General features: G+C 38.5%; 1 protein-coding gene across 1 annotated transcript in view; it reads right to left on the bottom strand.

Moving 5' to 3' along the window:
* B3galt1 (beta-1,3-galactosyltransferase 1) overlaps window positions 1-21,033 on the bottom strand; it is a 466,025-nt gene that overhangs the window by 32,528 nt on the left and 412,464 nt on the right. The window lies entirely within an intron of this gene.

The raw sequence follows: 21,033 nt of genomic DNA, 5'->3' as shown, positions 1-21,033 counted from the left end.
AAGCCCACCTTGGCTATGTGGTTTTACAGTCTTTCTGTGTTCAGTTTTCATTCACTGTTGTCTATAATTGTAGACCTTTGAAACTGGCCCTAGTTGCCTTTCTCCCATTTGGGACCTTGAATACTTTGCTTACGCATGGCTTTCTTTCATCCTAAAGGCTGTACACAGTGGTTTTTCCCAGAGTTCCCAGCTGGGCATTTTTTTCCAAACCTAACATGCTTTTTCTGACTACAGGTTACACTCAGGTGATTTATTGAGCCTCATCTGTAATATGTCTTTGATTCCTTTATACTCTCTGAGAACCTTCTGTGTCCTTAAATGAAAAGCACTTGGCAGGTAGTTAACCTTATCTTCTTTTGCCACAGTTCTATTTCATGCTGGTATCAATGAAACCAACTCCTAAACTGTCTGTTACTTTTACTGAAACCATCCATATGTGACAATCCATCCTTAACAAATCACAGAAGGATTGATTCTTAGTGTCAAAAAGGACCTTACAAGTAACTCAATTATATATAATGATTTGAGAATAGCATGATATAAAATTGCACAAATCATGATGTGATACATATATGTGTGGCGTGTGTGTGTGTTCTGTCCTGGAAGAGCATATACCACAGTCTTAACAGGGCTGTCTCTAGGTGGTATATTTATTGATATTTTTTGTCTTTCTTACATTTTTCCAAATTTCCTATAGTAAACAATGTTATCTTATAGGAAACAGTGGAAATTTGCTTTTAAAATTATAATGGGAAAAATTACTCATCAATAGCAGGAGAGAATAAAGGCATGTTTAGACATGAAACTGCTAGACTTTCAATTAATTTGTTCTTTTTAGGAAGTTCAGTGAAGATGATTTACTATAAAACAAGGGAATGAGCTAATAAAGCAGAAAGTACAGATCTAGGGAACAAAATATCCAAACCAGAAAAGTATTTGAAGAAAGTCATAGGACAACAGATGTGCAGCAATTGTGGAAAGCAATTACCTGAGACAGGAACAGAGGGTGAGAGGAAGAGGTAGTTTTTCTCCTTGGAGAAACAATTAAGAAGAAATGAGTTCTGTTATGTCCCTAAATGTCAGACTTCATGCACTGTACTGTACACACTTTCTTTCATCCAGTCCCTGTTTATTAAGCACTTATTTTGTGCCATTTTAATGCTAAGTGCTGGAGATACAATTGTGAGCCAAAAATATCTTCTCTTTTTATGTAACATACAAAAATAATGGCTGTTATCTCCTTTAATTTTGTCTGCAGCCCCATTTTAAAAAAATTTTATTTTGTCATTTTTACATTTACTTACATGTGTATACATTATTTGGGCCACCCTCCCCACAACCCCCCCACTGCCTCTGGGCAGAACCTGTTCCACCCTCTTGCTCTCCAATTTTGTTGGAGAAAAAACATAAAAGATAATAAGAAAAACATGGCGTTTTTGCTAGTTTGAGATAAAGATAGCTATACAGAGAGATTCCTAGCATTGCTTCCATGCACATGTGTATTACAACACACATGGGTTAATCTCTACCAGACCTCTTCTCTACTTCCTAGTCCCTTTCCCATGGTGGCCTCCTGCAGCCCCATTTTATAAACCAAATGTTCTTCCCATGCTATCAATAGGAAATCAAGTTCAGAGAGTTTACATAACTTGCTCAAGAGTTGCCAATTAGCAAGTGCCAGGGCTAGGACTCACACTGGAGTTAAAGCTCAGGCTTTCTTTGCTTCTGTGCAAAGTCTTTCCATGGTGAAGAAGATTCCTTGCTAAGAAATCTACTTTCTTAGAATTGTGTACTTAGCAAAAATGGTGAGAAACAAAATTTCGAAGGCTCTCTTGGCTGGTCATTTTGCCTCTGGATAAATCTGCACCTGGTCGCCTGTGACAATGAACTCCTGTGCAGATGGACGCTCAGCAGAGGAGGCTGCAGCAGGCAGCCTGAATTACTGCCACACAGTCCAAAATGTCTGCTCAGCATAACCACAAATTGAAAATAAACTTGTAAACCATTGTCAGTGATGTAGCTCAAAGACTTTATGTGCTGAAGTGTCTTTAAAGTGGTTTTTCATTACAGCGTGCCCTTTTCCAATGGGCAGAATTTATTTTCTCCTCTTTAAGTGTGCTCAGTGAGGGGAAAATGGATCTTGAAAGGAAGACAGAGGTCTGGTATTTTGGAGGCCAGGTGTGAAATGCATCCATTTCTTCAAAGCTAGTGATCCTGTCTTTCTTTCTCTCCCTACCCCACCAGAATCCCTCCCTGACTGTCTGTCAATCTCAGACAGCAGCTCTAAGGTTCTCAAGGTCTGTATCCAGTCAAGAGACACCTGCTGGGTGTGGACAGGTGCCTGCTCTGTCCACAGCCTGCCTGATGTTAGGTTTGATACAAGCTCCCACGCCACCTTTGGGCTTGATTAGCACAGTGGTTTCCAGCTTTGATTTTTGAAACCAACACCACATGGGTTCTGATCCTAGCTCCATCTCTAACTAGATCTGTGACCTTGGACAAGCTACTTAGTTTCACCGTGCCTTCTTTCTGTAAAGTAGAAAAGATAGTAACAGTACCTTCTCTGAGATTTTAGTGGGAAACCTGGCAAAATGTGTGGTTGATTTTGGCTTTTAAGGAGTGATTTCTTCCCCAATATTTTCTTTACAGTGCTTTCCTAACCTCAACACAAATTACCCCAGGATTTCAAACAAAAGAGTCCCAAAGGCAGGTACAATCTGTCTACATGTAATTGACTCTGGATGTGAAAAGCTATCGGTTATCATCCCCCATCTGTTTCCCCTCCTCAGACACTGTCTCTCCTTAGGAAACACAGGCAGCTCAGATGCCTCACGTCTGGAAGATTCCCTCTCCTTGCTAGCATTAAATCCTTAAGACTCAGAAGCTCCTTCTTGTAGGAGAGCCAGCATCTTTCCCTCTAAAGTGGCTCTTCCCCCAGCTTCTAGCTGGTTTCTCACCATACCTGCTCACTTGGACAGCATGAGTCACAGATGCTGGGAAGCATTTAGTTGGTGATGGTCTCATATTTTACATTAAGAGATGGGTAATGGTCAAACTAGATTTCAGAAAAGATATACTTCCTCTCAAGCTCAGAAAATGCAACTAGTGCTTTGCACTAGCTGTATGAGTTACTCTGGCTTCTGTCTTGCACATGTATGGTGCTTCATTTATCGCCAGATCTCTGCAAAATTCCAGCACAAGCTCATGTCCCCTGTGGTTGGCTAATAGGGAATTAAGAAGACAACATGTGTCCAGGCTACTACCAACCTTCCAAGACTCTGAAAACCAAAGTTAACAAAACTTGTGAAGGAAAAGAAAGCCTACGTGTTGCTTCAAGGTCAGAGCTCCCCCAGGATCTGTCATAGATCCATTTCTACCTTCCTTTATTCCTCTTTCCTCACCTCCTCTCTTCTCATTTTACACACTTCTGAGAACCACGTTCACATCCATGGCTTCAAAAGTTATCTCTAAATGTGTAGATCTTTGGGAGAGGGGAGTTTCCACTTTCTGCTTTTTCCTCTTCATGGCACAGAACTATTCATCTGTCAATTGGCTCCCTTTCAAAGTAGGCAGAATCGCTCCATGTGGAAAGATCTGTTCATGAGAGTGCCTTTTTAAATTTGTTTCTTCCTTTTTTCCTGGTTTGCATATAAAAAAACCCATACTCAATTGTTCACAAGAGGAGGCTCTGTCACCTTATTCTGTCTCTTCGTTCCATGCAGCTGGTTGGTCACTCCAGGGTCTACTGCATCCAAGTAGACCTGGCCACCATCTGGTTGCTATTGATTTCTCCTGGACTTCCTGCTTTCTCGTCACCACAGTTAGTGTGATTAGGGTCCCACTTTGCATGGGATAGTGATTCAGCCCTCCATCTCTCTCTGTGTGCTCCTCTTCTTTCCTTCTCTCTCTCTCTCTCTCTCTCTCTCTCTCTCTCTCTCTCTCTTTTCTCTTTTTCCCACATAGCAGCTGAGCTATGGCAGCTTCTCTGATTAAGCAACAGGTTTGGTAACACATATAAAAGGTATATTTTCTTTTCCTTTCTCCCCTCACCCCTTCTCTCTTGTTTTGATATATAGATGATTCAAATCTACTCTGTTTTGGCTGGAGGGGTGGCTCAAATGGTACAAAGCCCTGAGTACAAACCCTGATATGACCAAATGTACTTTTTTTTTTTTATTGCTATGTCTTACTTTTCCTCTGAATCTGATGGATATTTTCTGGTTGTAGTTTGAATGAAACAAATTGAGTTGTCTAAGCTTAGACAAATAATTTTGTAATAGACTTCTGTTGTTTTTAACCTCCTAGTGTCCATTCAGTCTTGGAAATGATGAGCTAGTTAATTTCTGGGAAACTACCCTCTTCCTTACAACCTCAATTCACGCTCATATTCATGGTGCAGGCCTGACCACCTGGCATATTTCAGGAACCAATGAGAATTTTTCTTGGTTGTTGGGCAAATACTCTTTCACTGGACTTGATCTGGGAAGATATGATGTTGAATTTTCACTGCCATCATCCAGACACAAGGGGACAGCCTGCCCGAGAATAGAGCCAATGCACATGGATGTAAGATATCTGGTCCTGTGACCAGCATGTCTAAAGCTGCACTACCTTGTAACTTTCCATTGGTATTATAATAAACTCCTTCTTTTCTTAAACTAGTTTGGACAAGATTGTCTGCTACTTAAAATTGAGAAATACTAATTGATGAAGGCAAAGAGTGATGCTATACAATTCTAGGCTCTCCAATTTAGTTTGCCAAAATCTGCATCTTCCAGATTTGGGCCTTATACCCAGTTGGTAAAAAAAAGTAGTTCTCTGGAAGGCCAGGTGTAGTAGCATATGCCTGTAACCCCAGCATTTGGGACAATCTACTGAGACAGTAGGATAGCAAGTTTGAGGCCAGCCTGTACTACATGGAACCTGTCTCGAAAAAAATGGTGCTTTGGTTTCCTTAGCTATTTTTCCTTGTGCTTATATCTTCCCCTATCCATGGGGCCAGGGTTTGAGTGTTCCTGGATTCTTGGGAGTGGTAATTTATTGCCACAAAGTTGCATCACAATTTGTTAATTCTTAAATTGATGTCTTCAGATCACATTTTGAGCTCTTTAATCCATTGTGACTTCATTTTTTGTAGAGCATGAGGTAACAGTCTAGAATCACTTTTTTTTTCATGAGCTTATCTAACTATTGCAGATCATTTGTTTAAAACACTATACTTTTAGCCTGGTGTGGTGATGCAGGCTTATAATCCCAACAATCAGGAGGCTGTGACAGATGAATTGTGAGTTTGAGGCCAGCCTGGGTTACATAGCAAGACTTTCTCTCAATGCCCCTCTGCCCCACAAAGACTATTCTTACCCCATTGAAAGTATTACAGTCAATGGGCCAGAAATTGAAGAATTTATTTCTGAGCCCTTAGTTCTATCAATTCTATTCCACTGAACTATATTTCTGTCCTTATACTAGTACCACACTATCATGATTTACTTTGTATTACTTTTAAATTGGGAGATGTAGGTCCTCTAGCTTTCTTTTTATTATTTGAATGATCGTGGCTATTCAAGGTTCCTCATATTTCCATACAAATCTTAGAATAAAGTAGTCAATTAAAGAAAAAACAGCTAGGTTTTTGACTACTGATTCTTATCCATATACATGAATACCTCCATTAATTTAATTTATTATAGTATTCAGTGTATAGCTCCTGCACTATTTTTGTTATTTTGCTTAATTATTTTATACTTTTTGATGCTATGGTAAATGAATGATTTTATTAATCTCATGAATTATTCATTGCTGGTATAAAGCACATCCATATTTATTGCAGCATTATTCACAATAAGCTAAGCTATGGAAACAGCCAAGATGCCCCACTATTGACAAACATATTTTCTTTTTTTTTTCTTTTATTATTCATATGTGCATACAAGGCTTGGGTCATTTCTCCCCCCTGCTCCCACCCCCTCCCTTACCACCCACTCCGCCCCCTCCCTCTCCCTCCCACCCCCTCAATACCCAGCAGAAACTATTTTGCCCTTATTTCTAATTTTGTTGTAGAGAGAGTATAAGCTATAATAGGAAGGAACAAGGGTTTTTGCTGGTTGAGATAAGGATAGCTATACAGGGCATTGACTCACATTGATTTCCTGTGTGTGTGTGTTACCTTCTAGGTTAATTCTTTTTGATCTAACCTTTTCTCTAGTTCCTGGTCCCCTTTTCCTATTGGCCTCAGTTGCTTTTATGGTATCTGCTTTAGTTTCTCTGCGTTAAGAGCAACAAATGCTAGGTAGTTTTTTAGGTGTCTTACCTATCCTCACTCCTCCCTTGTGTGCTAAAGCTTTTATCATGTGCTCAAAGTCCAATCCCATTGTTGTGTTTGCCCTTGATCTAATGTCCACATATGAGGGAGAACATACGATTTTTGGTCTTTTGGGCCAGGCTAACCTCACTCAGAATGATGTTCTCCAATTCCATCCATTTACCAGCGAATGATAACATTTCGTTCTTCTTCACGGCTGCATAAAATTCCATTGTGTATAGATACCACATTTTCTTAATCCATTCATCAGTGGTGGGGCATCTTGGCTGTTTCCATAACTTGGCTATTGTGAATAATAATAAACATGGATGTGCAGGTGCCTCTGGAGTAACCTGTGTCACAGTCTTTTGGGTATATCCCCAAGAGTGATATTGCTGGATCAAATGGTAGGTCAATGTCTAGCTTTTTAAGTAGCCTCCAAATTTTTTTCCAGAGTGGTTGTACTAGTTTACATTCCCACCAACAGTGTAAGAGGGTTCCTTTTTCCCCACATCCTCGCCAACACCTGTTGTTGGTGGTGTTGCTGATGATGGCTATTCTAACAGGGGTGAGGTGGAATCTTAGCGTGGTTTTAATTTGCATTTCCTTTATTGCTAGAGATGGTGAGATGAAAACGCATGTTTTCATGTGTTTTTTGGCCATTTGAATTTCTTCTTTTGAGAAAGTTCTCTTTAGTTCACTTGCCCATTTCTTTATTGGTTCATTAGTTTTGGGAGAATTTAGTTTTTTAAGCTCCCTATGTATTCTGGTTATCAGTCCTTTGTCTGATGTATAGCTGGCAAATATTTTCTCCCACTCTGTGGGTGTTCTCTTCAGTTTAGAGACCATTTCTTTTGATGAACAGAAGCTTTTTAGTTTTATGAGGTCCCATTTATCTATGCTATCTCTTAGTTGCTGTGCTGCTGGGGTTTCGTTGAGAAAGTTCTTACCTATACCTACTAACTCCAGAGTATTTCCTACTCTTTCCTGTATCAACTTTAGAGTTTGTGGTCTGATATTAAGATCCTTGATCCATTTTGAGTTAATATTGGTATAGGGTGATATACATGGTTCTAGTTTCAGTTTTTTGCAGACTGCTAACCAGTTTTCCCAGCAGTTTTTGTTGACGAGGCTGCTATTTCTCCATCATATATTTTTAGCTCCTTGACAAACATATTTTCAAAAGGTGGTATTTATATACAGTGGAATTTTACTCAGCCATAAAGAATAATGAAATGTTGTCTGGAGAACATCATCTTAAGTGAAGTTAGCCAGGTTGAAAAAGCCAAAGACTGCATGTTTTCTCTCATTTGTGAAATATACCCAATACAAATACAAGCAATATTATGAAAAACAGGTCACGCAACGGGGAGGTCACATACGAGAGAGGGAGGGTAAAAGTAGTTAAGAAGGTGGATATGGTTGATGTACTTCCTATACAAGAATGAATATAGAGCTTTAAACCTGTTGAAATCACCACAAGAAGGGGACTAGGATAGAAAAGAGAAAAATAGAGAAGATGAACCAATTCCGATTATAATTCATGTATACACAGAAATGTTATAAAGAAACTCCCTATATAGCTACGTAATCAAAAAATGTCTTTTTTTTTTTTCAAAAATGGAGAACAGGAGGGCAGAATAGGTCCTGTCTCAAGGATTGGTACAAGTGGGAGGAGAGAGGATGTGAGGTGAGGGTGTAAGAAGGTGAATATGGTACAAATGTTGTGTACACATGTATGTAAATGAAAAAATGAAGCTATTCCAGGAATGGGAGGAGAGAGGATAAAGAAGAATGATGGAGGGGTGAATTCAACTATGATATATTGTAAGGACTTGTGTAAATGTCACAATGTATCTCCAGTACAATATAAAAATTATTAATTTATTATATGCTCAAAAAATAAATACACACACAACATAATTATAAATGATTTTTCTGTGTTGACATTATATACTAAGACATTGCTAAATTTATTTATAAGTTCTGGTATTTTGATTTTTTTCCTTTGTTTTGTTTGTTTATTTTTTGGTGTTCCTTGGAATGTTCTACATATAAGTTCACATAATAAATATAGTTTTATTTTTCCTTTCCATTGTGTAAACTTTTAGATTCTTTTTCTTGCCTATTGCACTGTTTAAAACATCTAGTAAAAGGCTAAATAGAAGTGGTTAAACACAATAGCTGTCCTTACCTTTTCTCAATTGTAGGAAGGAAGTATAGTTCACTAGTAAATGTAATGTCACATGCACAGGAAATCAATGCGAGTCAATGCCCTGTATAGCTATCCTTATCTCAACTAGCAAAAACCCTTGTTCCTTCCTATTATTGCTTATACTCTCTCTTCAACAAAATTAGAGATAAGGGCAAAATAGTTTCTGCTGGGTAGCAAGGGGTAAGGGGGGTAAGGGAGGAAATAGGGGGGGTAAGGGAGGAGCAGGAGGAATGGAAAGGGGGAGAAATGACCCAAACATTGTATGCACATATGAAAAAAATAAAAATTAAAAAAAAACTAGTAAATGTAATGTTAGTTGTTGTTTTTGTCGCTGCTCTTTAGCTGGTTGAGAAACTTGGGGCTAATCCCAGTTTTCTGGGAATATTTTTTCATGAATGAGTTTGGTTTTTGTCAAATACTTCGTCTCCTTAGAGAATCATGCCATTTTGTCCCTTACTTTATTACTATGATGTATTACATTAATTGCTTATCAAATGTTAAACCTAACTGGAATTTCTGGGATAAATCTTATCTGGTCCTAAGGTATACTTTTTACATGTTCCTTTGGCTTTCCAATACAGTTATATGTAACTTAACACCTGGACTATGTTCTGAGAAATGTCTCATTAGGTGATTTCATCCTTGTGCAAACATCATAGATTGTACTTACACACCTAGGCTACATATATGGTATAGCTGATTGCTCATAGGCTACAACCTCTATGTCATTTAACTATATTGAATACTGTAGGTTATTGTAAAACAATGGTAAGTATTTGTGTATCTGAACACATCTAAACATACAAAAGGCACAGTAAAACATAGTATGAAAAATTAAAAAGTGATCTAGCTGGCAGGACTGGAAGTGACTCTGGTGGAGTCACTGAATGAACGTGAAGGCTGAGGATATTACGGCACTCAGGTGTGAACTTTGGAAGCGCTGCACTTAGACTACACTGTAGTTATAAAAATAGTTTTCTTCCTCAATTATAAATCAGTCTTTGCCACTGGTAATATTTTTTACTTTATAAAGTTTAGGTTTTTTCTTTTGTATTGACAGCTTAAAACACACATTCTATAACTATATAGAAATATTTTCTTTGTATCCTATTCTATAAGCTTTTTTCTACAAAATTTTTGATTACTTTTTGTTAAAAATAAGACATAAATCCACATGTTAGCTCAGGCCTACACAACATTAGGGTCCTCAATATCACTGTCTTCCACCCTCACACATCTTGTCCCATCATTTCCTGTGATAGCAGTACCTGCTTTTGGACCTGCCCCAGGATCTTCTGAGGAGATGGCACTGTTTCCAGAAATGTGCACATGGTTGTTGGCTCAATTTTTTTTTCTTTCTTTTTTTTTTTAATCACAGGTTTGCTTGTAAATGGATAATGCATCATGAAAATTACTTTCCATTAATAAAAATCTTTTTGGGGGGAATGTATGTCTTCAAACTGAGCTTGTTGAGCTCTGCCAAATTTTCTGCCAAGCACTTCACTGTGAATTTTTTTGGAGCTTCGTTTTCTGCTCTAACAGTTTCCTTTTCTTTTATCACTCTTCTAAAGCTGTTTATTAGGTGATAGAGAGTTTTTGGACTCCACTATAATCTATATGTTACCCATCATTGACTGAAACATCATGTCGAAAACAAAAGTGTTTTTTCTTTCTTGTTTTCCATCTCCTGTATTTTTCTGCCCCATTTTCTCTCTTCTGTCTTTCTGATACTCTTTATATGTATACTAGTATGCATTTTTTCAACCCTTTCCATCCTTAAGATTGGATAATTATTGTTAATCTGTATTTTAGTATTCACTCAAATTTCCTTTAAGCTAACCTAATGATTCCTTTTCTATTTTTCAACTCTAGAATTTACATTTTATAGTTTATATTTCTTTATTGAGTTTTACTACTTATGAACCATTCTCATCATATTTTCCTTTTTTTCTCCTTTATTGTTATGCTGGGTGGGGGGGTACATTGTGGCATTTACAAAGGTTCTTACAATATATCAACCATATTATACTTGAATAAACCCCTTCCCATATTTTCCTTTGATTTCTTAAAAAGATTTCTTTAATTGTTCCATATATTTATAATTGCTACTTTGAAGTCTTTCAGCTAAATCCAATCCTTATCCTACTCAGAGTCAATTTCTGTTGATTGCTTTTTTTCTTGGCTGTCTTGTTTTATGACTTAAAGGTTGCTTTTCCTGAGCACAGGACATTATAGGAAATATTTTGTAGCAATTCTGGGTTCTGGTTATTTTCCTTGCCAGTTGTTAGTAAGTTTTTGTTTGCTTGGATGATTTGGCATCTTGGATTTAGTCTGTGACTCTTCTCTGTGATTCGTAGCTATCTATGTCTTGGTCAGCTTATTTTTATTCTTATTTCATTGTTTTATCTAAGATGCTTAGATGTCACATCTGTTTCTATGTAGCTTAGTGGTCAGCTTATGACTTATCAGAGATTGTATTCTAACTCTTTTTGCCTGTAATTCGTAGCCCTCTGGTGATGGATCTTATTTGGGGTGGAGGGGATGTTCTAATTTAAGGCAGTTGTCAAGTCCTTCTTGATGTTTGCTCTGTCCCAGGCCCTCTTAAGTCTCCAAGGTAGTTACAAATCTTCCCAGACAGAAAGAGGTATAGAGAGTTTATGTAGCCACTCTATGACTCTTTCATTTCCAAGATCTCCCTATTAAAAGTCTAGATTGCCCTCTGGTCACACTCTTCTTCCTAACTGGGGCTGGACCTTCCAGCAAGCAGACCTGCTGATTTTCTTTTTTTTTTTTTTTATTGTTTTATTATTCATATGTGCATACAGACCTGCTGATTTTCAATACAGCAACTTTTACTGCCAACATAGTAAAGCATGGCTTTTCCCTTTCTACTCCAAATCAAGACTGCCTGCTCCAGTGATGAGGCTCTTGTTTCTCACATCTAGCTGCATCCTGGCAAACTACTCCCTAACTGTGCTGGGGGAAAGGAAGGCAGACTGTGAGCCAACCCAGGCAAGAAAGCCATCAATCCCCACTGTTACACAGAGCTCCAGCAGCTTTTAATGAACAAACATTCCTCAATTGATTATTTGCCTTTTTGCTAATTTCCAGAGCCATGAAATAGTCATTTGTGATAATTTTACACAGTTTTATTGTTGTTTTAGGGAGATGATTTGCTAACTTCTCTCTACCATAGCCACTGGTTGGACATTTTGAATTGCTGAAATTACCGTTATTTATCAATATATTCATATCCTTTATTTTCTCTGACCATTTTGAGTCAATAGGAAAGGCCTATTGCTCAAAACCATTTCTTTGTAATTAATTATATTAAGGCTTTAAAAGTTTGGGTACTCCCTGTAACACACTTTTCATAATACTCAGTATACTAAATTATACATTGCCCAATTAATTATCCTTAAACTTCACTAAACTATAGACTCCATTAGATTAGGGAGTATTTCCCTTTTGTTCATCAACTATTTTCCCAGGACTTATCACATTCTGATATGTTAATAGGTGTTTAGACTTACAAATATTTGCAAAATAAATTTCCATATCCCATTCCTTTTTTGCTGTAGATGAGTCTGTACTGAGGTAATAAGGAGGAGCACAGGAAATAGAGAAGCCACGTTAAACTACAATTCTACCTCTAATTAGTTACCAGGGTGTTCTTTGGTTAGGAAAGCAAAGCTTTGTTCTCAATAAGAGTGCGCATTTAGCTTGCTAGTATTTTAGTTGGTGAATCCTCAATTTGTTTTTGGAAGCCCTTAGCAAGTAGTTACAGTTTTAGGTAGGTAGTGTAATAGGCTGGGAATTTTGATCTTTGTCTCTGTAAGTAAATCATCCTCTCTGGGTATCCATTTTTCCATTTGTAAAATAAGAAAGTTGGACTATTTTATTGGTTTTCAATCCTGACTGAGCAGGAGAATAACCTATGAACATTGTCCTGTTGTTAGAATCTCCAGGAACAAGGCATGGGGATCTGTATTTTTAAATGCTCCAATGGTGAGTTTCTGTAGTTGGGGGCACTGGCAAGTAGATAGTGTTTGAGAATCACTGGACTAGATGATCTCAAAGGTCCCTTTCAGTCCTGAGCTTATTCTCTCCCATTCTTCTTAACAAAAGAGGAACTCTCTTTGGGTTATGCACCCAGAGTCACCCCAAACCTCTGTGTGGGAAGTAAGTCTTTGAAGATGTAGCTTATTCAAGCAAAAGAAAAGACAGGGTCTAGCTTATTTTTGTGTAGTCACATAAAACTGTATCGCATGTTCTCCCTTAGGGTGAAGAACACAATGAGAAATGAGAATGGGATAAAGGAGACTTACATCTTTTTTGGCTGACTGATAATTAATATAGGTAGAGTACTGCTAATTACCTAATAAAAGTGTACTTTGATTACTGTATTCTTTGTGGGACCTGCAAGTAAATGTCTGCTATTGTCTGTTTTCTTTCCCAAGCTTTAGAAAGGCAACACTTCCCAGCATGAGCTTTTTTAAAAAATAAATCGAATGAGACCTTGCATGCAAAGAGGATACACTGGGTACTGCAAACAAGACTCTTTTTAATGAATTTCAGAGACTGTTTTCCTGGGAATAGAATGAAATAAACTGAGAAAAGTGTGGCAGATAGCTGCTTAGACCACATAAACTGCTCCTATGCAGGCATTTGATTCCCCTTTGTCTGTGAGAAGTAAAGACTCACCTAGCCCTCAGATGGGGAAGCTGACATCAGGTGCTAGTGGATGGCTGTGTTGCTGGAAGAGAATGCTTCCTCTGGATGCCAAAGGCCAAGTTTTAATTAGTTAGGCTATCACCGGGCAAACCTAGAGTGTAACAGAGTAGCTATTCCCAGTGCACCAGGAGTGGGCTCTATCCTCCAAGCCTAACTGCCAGTGTGCTTCCCTAGTCAAGGATCCTCACTGAACTTGGTGCTATCATTTGGCAGGTAGCAATTCTATTTTGAAGGCAGGAAAATAATAAAGTAATTTTAATATGCAATTTCCTAACCCAGGGATTTTCAGTCTTCTTGGAATGATGACTCACTTTGTTTGATAGAAATATCTGATAGTGGTAGACATTTTGATTAAATTATAATGTGTACCCCAGCAGAAATAGAATGTATCCACTAAAAATAATATATACAAAGGATGGAACAGCAATACAATAGTTAGGTCTTCAATAAAACAGGCTTCAAGATATTGTGGAAAATATTACTACTATGTAAAAATAGACACAGGAAAATTATTTGACTGGAATGTAAAGCATATTATAGGTATTAGAAGTAAGATAACTATAGTGGACAATAATTAGTTGAATATTTCAAAATAGCTAATGCAGAGAATTTTGAGTATTCCCAACACAAAGAAATGATGTCTGAGGTGACAAATATGCCAATTACCCTGATCTAGTGATTACACATGTTATACATGTATTAAAATATCACACTATAACCTATAAATATGTATAATTACTATGTGTTAACTAAAAATAAAAATATGTACTAAAAATAAGTACGTTAGAGTGGTGAGATTGATGGATTTTTTTTTCTTTTTCATACTTTCTGTAAGATGGTTTAAAAATAATCACTATGGTTAATTAAGAATGAATGTTATCCCCAGTGTCAGAGAGAGAGACAGAGAGAGAGAGAGAGACAATCAATGCTAATTGTGTGAGGATTATCTAATGGCTTGAGCAGCTACCCCTGCCTCCTTGTCTTCTCTTTCCCCACACACTCCTTCATTCAAAGAGTAAAAAAGTAGAGGAGACATGCTTAGTTAAAGGAAAGAAACAGGTGGTTGAGCTGTCCACAGGCTGAGTGCATCTGGCTGTATCAGAGTGATTTAGGGTTGATGGAGCACTGAACACACCTAGACAATTGTACCAAGTATGAGATAATCTATTTTGCAAAGAATATTGACAAATTGTATAGATAAGGAAGACTTCTGGCAAACAACTGCCGGAAACATTGTTACACTTGCGCCCTTAGTCCTGCACTTGTTTTATTTGAGTCCAAATGACCCTTCAGTAAAAATCAGTATCTACTGCAGCCACCTTGAATACCCAATATTGTGACCTACTCTGCTTTCACATCTTCCAGTAACTGCACTCTATTTTCTGGAGCAGCTAGTATCTTTCAGCCAAATGAATATCCATGACATTTTCATCTCTGCTGTCTTTGCTCACACAATTCTTTTTACCTGGGTGTTTGGACTCTTCCTTGATAATCTGTTACTCATCTATTTACCTTAGAAGTCATCTCTTCTACAGTAATGACCACAAAGCCACTATAGAGTGACTTGCTTTTCCATCTCTTCCTCCATTACATTCTTTTTCTACCTCTAATACATTAGTGATGACATTATATCTCAAGGATTTATTTGAAATTTGTTCCTTCTATCCCCATAACCTCAACTCCTCTGGAGAAAGGATGCTTACTTACTAGTCTTTGTGTTTGTATGTGTATGTGTTGGGTACTTTTAAATAAAATTTTTATTAGGAAACATTCAACTTTTTCATGTATTTACTGGCCATTTGTACTCTTCCTTTGAGAATTCCCTGTTTATGTGCCCATTTCTTTATTGTGGTGTTGATTCTTTGGGGGCTGAGTTTTTTGAGTTCCTTGTAGATTCTGGATATTAGTCCCTTATTGGATGGGTAGCTGGCAAAGATTTTCTCCCATTCTATGGGATGTCTCTTGAGTCTGGTGACTGTTTCCTTTACTGTGTAGAAGCTCTTTAGTTTGATGCAGTCCCATTTGTTCATTGTTTCTCTGAGATGCTGAGCCTTTTGAGTTCTGTTTAGAAACTTGTTCCCTATACCTATCTGTCCTAGTGTATTTCCAACTGCTTCTTGGAGTTGTTTCAGGGTTTCAGGCCTTATATCAAGGTCTTTGATACACTTTGAGTTGATTTTGGTACAGGATGAAAGACAGGGATCCACTTTCAGTCTTCTACATGTGGATGTCCAGCTTTTCCAGCAGCATTTGTTGAAGAGGCTGTCTTTTCTCCATTATGTGTTTTGGGCTCCTCTGTTGAAGATCAGTTGGCTATAGATGTGTGGGTTTATGTCTGGATCTTCTATTCTGATCTGTTGGTCTTCATGTCTATTTTTGTGCCAGTACCATGCTGTTTTTATTGTTATGGCTCTGTAGTATAGTTTGAAGTCAGGTGTTGTGATGCCTCCAGCATTAGACTTTTTGTTCAGAATTGCTTTGGCTATTTGAGGTCTTTTGTGTTTCCATATGTATTTCATGATTGACTTTTCTATTTCTGTGCAGAATGTCATTAGAGATTTGATAGGGATTGCATTGAATGTGTAGATTGCTTTTGGTAGTATGGGCATTTTCACAATGTTGATTTTATTGATCCATGAGCATGGAAGGTCTTTCCATCTTTTGATATCTTCTTCGATTTCTCTCTTCAGTGGTTTATGGTTTTCATTACAAAGGTCTTTGGTTTCTTTCATTAAATTTATTCCAAGATACTTTATTGTTTTTGAGGCTATTGTAAGTGAGATTGTTTCCCTGATTTCTTTCTCAGTCTGTGCATTTTTGGTATGTAGAAAAACTACTGACTTCTATATGTTAATTTTGTATCCTGCTACCTTGCTAAAAGAGTTTATGATTTCTAGTAGTTTTTTGTGTCTCTTAGGTATAGGGTCATGTCATCTGCAAATAGGGATAATTTGAGTTCTTCCTTCCCTATTTGAATCCTTTTTATTTCTTGCTCTTGTCTTATTGCTCTGGCTAGGAATTCCAAAATTATATAAGTAGGAGTGGGGAAAGTGGACAGCCCTGTCTCATTCCTGACTTTAAGGGGAACAGTTTCAGTAGTTCTCCATTTAATATAATGTTGGCTCCAGATTTGTCATATATAGCCTTTATTGTGTTGAGGAACTTCCTTCTATTCCTAGTTTCTTCAGTGCTTTTATCATAAAAGGGTGTTAGATTATGTCAAAGGCTTTGGTTTTTGTCCTTGATTCTGTTTATGTGCTGTATTATGTTTATGGGTTTGCATATGTTGAACCATCCTTGCATCCTTGGAATGACTAGGTCATGGTGTATGAACTTTTTGACATGTTGTTGAATTCTGTTTGCCAGTATTTTGTTGAGAATCTTTGCATCTATATTATCAAAGACATTGGTCTATAGTTCTCTTTTTTAGTTATGTCTTTGTTTGGTTTGGAATGAGTGCAATACTGGCCTCATAGAATGAGTCTGGTTTGTTCCTTACCTTTCTATGTCCTGGAAAAGTTTGAGAAGTATTGGTGTTAGTTCTTATTTAAACATTCAGTAAAATTTGGCTGTGAATCCATCAGGTCCTGGACTCTTCTTTGTAGGGAGACTCTTTATTACTGCTTCAATTTCATTGTAAGTAATAGGACTATTTAGGTGGTTAATAGCTTCTTGGTTCAATTTTGGTTAGTTATATGTGTCTAGGAATTTATCCATTTCATCTAGATTTTCCAGTTTACATGAATATAAGTATTCAGAGTACTCTGTAATGATTCTCTGGATTTCATTGGTGTTTGTAGTTATGTCCCTTTTTTCATCTCTGATTTTATTAATTTGGGTCTTCTCTCTCTCTTTTGTCATGTTGGCTAAGGGTTTGTTGATTTTGTTAATCTTTTCAAAGAACCAACTTTTTGTTTCATTGATTCTTTGTATAGTTTGTTTGGTTTTGATCTCATTTATCTCAGCTCTGATCTTTATTATTTCTCTCTGCCTGCTGGTTTTGGATTTGGTTTGTTCTTGTTTTTCTAGGGGCTTAAGGTGGATCACTAGATTGTTTATTTAAGAGGTCTCTGTTTTTTGAATGGAGGCACTTATAACTATAAACTTTTCCCTTAGCACAGCCTTTGCTGTGTCCCACAGATTCTTGTAGATTGTAATTTCATTTTCATTGGATTCCAGGAGATTTTTGGTTTCTTCTCTTATTACTTTGGTCACCCATTGGTTTTTCAGCAGTGTGGTATTCAGTCTCCATGTGTTTTAGTATTTTCTGGGGTTTCTTTTGCTGTTGACATCTAGTTTTATTCTACTGTGGTCTGATATGATGCGGAGGGGTTATTTCGATTTTCTTGAATTCGTTGACTTGCTTTGTGTCCTAAAGCATGACCTATTTTGGAGAAAGTTTCATGAGCTACAGAAAAGAATGTTTATGCCTAGTTGTTGGATGGAATACTTTGTAGATATCAACCATGTGTATTTATTCTAATATGTGGAGTAACTCTGAAGTTTCTTTGCTGATCTTTTGTCTGGATGACCTATTTACTGGGGGCAGTGGGATATTTAGATCTTCCACTATCACTGTGTTAGTGTCTATCAGTGTATTTGGGCCATTAGAGTTTTTAATGTAAATGGGTGCCCCTGTGTTTGGTGCATATATGTTAAGGACTGATATTTCCTCTTGAGGTATTGTTCCTTTCATTAATATGAAGTGACCATCGTTGTCTCTTCTGATTGATTTTAGTCTGAAGTCTACTTTATCATATATGAGTATGGCTCCTCCTGCTTGTTTATGGTGTCCCTTCACCTAGAAAACTTTTTTCTAGCCTTTGACTCTAAGCCAGTGTTTATTTTTTTCAATGAGATGAGTCTCTTTGTAAGCAACATATGGTTGGGTCTTGTTTTTTAACCCAGTTTGCAATTATATGTCTTTTGGTTGAAGCATTAAGGCCATTTACATTCAGTGTTAATACTGAGAGGTGTTTGTTTCCAGTCATTCTTATTTCCCTGTTGTTTGGTTTTACCTATTTCCTGTTTACTGGTCTGCTTGGTCAAAAGAGTTTATTCTTTCTTGGGTCTTCCTTTCTCACTCTACTTTCTTATTCTATATTTAAAAGTCCTTTAAGTAACTTCTGTAGATACTTGTGACTTGGTGGTCACAAATTCCCTTAGTTTTTCCTTTCTGTGGAAGGTTTTAATTTCTCCTTCAATTAGGAAGGATAGTTTTGCCGGGTAGACTAGTCTGGGTTGACAGTTGCTTTCTTTCAGGGACTGAATTATCTCTTTCCATGACCATCTTTTATTTAGAGTTCGAGTTGAGAAATCTTCTGTTATTCTAATGGGTTTGCCTTTATATGTGACTTGTCTTTTCTCTTTTGCAGCTTTCAGAATTCTTTCTTTGTTCTGTGTGCTGAGTGTTTTGATTATGATGTGTCTGGAGGTGTTTTCTTTTTGGTCCTGTCTGTGTGGTGTTCTGTAAGTTTCCTGCACCTGGGTGACTCTCTCAGTCTCAAGGTTAGGGAATTGTTCTGCTATTATTCTATTGAATAGGTTTTCAGTGCCTTTATTTTGTATCTCTTCTCCTTCTTCTACCCCCATGATTCCTAGGTTTGGTCTTTTCATGGTGTCCCAGATTTCTTGCATGTTCCATTTGTATTTTCTTAGCATACTTTCATGATCTTTTACTGTTTGGTCTAATTCCTCTACTTTGTCTTCCATTCCTGATACACTGTTTTCAACTTGCTCCACTCTGTTTGCCAACCTTTCAATTGCAATATTTATTTGGGATATTAAGTTGTTTATTTCAGATTGATTATATTTCAGGGTTTCCATATCTTTATTGATTTCCTCTTTCATATCCTTGATAGTCTTCTTAATTTCATCCATCTGTTTGTTTGTATTCTCTTTGAGGTCAAATACTAACTTTTGTGTTTCTTCTTTGAGGTCATTAATCATTTTTACTATTTTTTTTGGAATTCATTATTTGATAGATCTTCCTCTACACAGGTGTTTGGATCCTTAGTGGTAGAATTGGCTTTTGATGGAGAGTGGTTGTCTTACTGTTTTATTCTGTGTTGAAATTCATGCATCTGGAGTTGTTTTTGTTTAGGGTTTTAGTCTCTTATGCCCCTATAGTTGGGTTTTTGTGGGTGTTTTTCTCTCATGGTGCTCTAGCAATGTTCCTCAGAGAGTGGTATGCTGGATATGTTACCTCTCACAGGGTTCTTGTTGTGGTGCTGATTACCTCTTTTCTCTCCTTTGAGGGGGCTGGAGTACCTGCTCTTTGATGGGGGTGCAGGGCTCTCTTGCAGTCACAGTGGGGAGTGTTGAGTCTCTGTGCACTGTGAGGACCAGGCCTCCTAGCACCGGCAAAGTAGCAGATTGCCACTCAGTGGAAGAGCTGGGATTCCATCTCTTGGGCAGGAGAGACATGACTCTTCTGCAGGGAGGTGCAGTGTGAAGCTCTGGGCTTCTGTGTACTTGGGGAACAGGGCTTCTGGTGCCACCTGCAGTGTGGCAGATTATAGCTTTCCTCTCCTCAGTGGGGAATCTGGTGTTCTTGTTCTTTGGTTGGGGTAGCAAGGGCTTTCTTGTCAGAGACAGTAGGGAGTGCTGGGCCTCTGTGTTCTGTGGGGAGGGAAGCCTCCTGGTGGCAAAAAAATAGCAAAGCCTGGAGCCTGAGTTTCACTTGAGTGTGTGGTGGCAGGCTCCTGGCACTGAGTAGCAAGTTGAGGGTTCCTTGGGGCAGCAGAGCCTGTGGGCTTGAATTGTCTGGTGCTCACAAGGCAGCAGAGGGTGTACTTGCATTGGGGCCTGAGCTTTCAGGAGCCACAGCAGTTGCTGCAGGTGCAGGGTACCCAAGTCTGCAGGTAGCTTGGGCCCTGAGGCTTGCTTGCTCACCCTGGGCCACCCAGGGGCATGGCAACTGCTGGGGGGCAGGTACTAATCCTTTGGACAGCAGGCGTTTCTGGAGCCTGCTTTCTGGGAATGGGCTCCAGGAGGGTAGTGCAATAGTGCTACAAGCACAGGGGGACCAAACCTTTGGGAAGTTGGAGCCCTGGGGCCTGATTTCATGCATGGGCTTCTGGGATCTCAGTTTGAAGGCTCTGCTGGCTTGGCTCAGAAGAGCCAATTCTGTGAGCAGCAAGGGTTTTGGGGCCTGATCTCCCTCACGGGCTTCAGAAGCACAGTTCAGTGGTTCTGCTGCTGGCTCAAGCTCAGAAGAATTGAGTCTATGAGCAGGAGGAGTTCCTGGGCTGATCTCCCATACAGGCTTCAGGAAGCCCAGTTCTGTGGTGTTGCTTCTGGGGAAACTGAGCTTGCTGGTTTGGACCTTCTGTTACCTATGGAGCAGTGGGAACCGGGGATTCTGCTTGCACAGGAGTGCCAGTTTCCCTGGAATTTCAGGGTGAAGGTAGCAGGTCCTGTGCTGGGGGGAGTGTGGAGTTCTGAGTTTCTATATGTGCTAGGAAGCAGGACTTACTGCCAAGGGAGCACCAAGTGATGGAGCCTGGAGCCACCCAGTGACTTCAGCGGTGGGTGATCTGGAGTGTTGAGCTGTGAGTCATTCTTCCATGGTTAGTTGCTTCTCTATTTGTGGATTCAAAGAGGGCTTAGCTTCTTGCTGGTTATGGGACCCCATGGGTGACTTTTGGGGTCCTCTGATCTTCCTTTTTCAGGGTAGTTAGTTACTACTGGGCTATACGGATGTCAGCATTCTGCCATCTTGTTCCTTCCTCCCTCTCTAATCTTACTATATTCAGAACAATAAGATTTTGACACACAATAA

This window comes from Castor canadensis, chromosome 4, assembly GCF_047511655.1.
Source record: "Castor canadensis chromosome 4, mCasCan1.hap1v2, whole genome shotgun sequence".
Taxonomy (NCBI): Eukaryota; Metazoa; Chordata; class Mammalia; order Rodentia; family Castoridae; genus Castor; species Castor canadensis.
The sequence above is the reverse complement of the archived record's forward strand: the minus strand, read 5'-3'. Positions and strand labels throughout refer to the sequence as shown.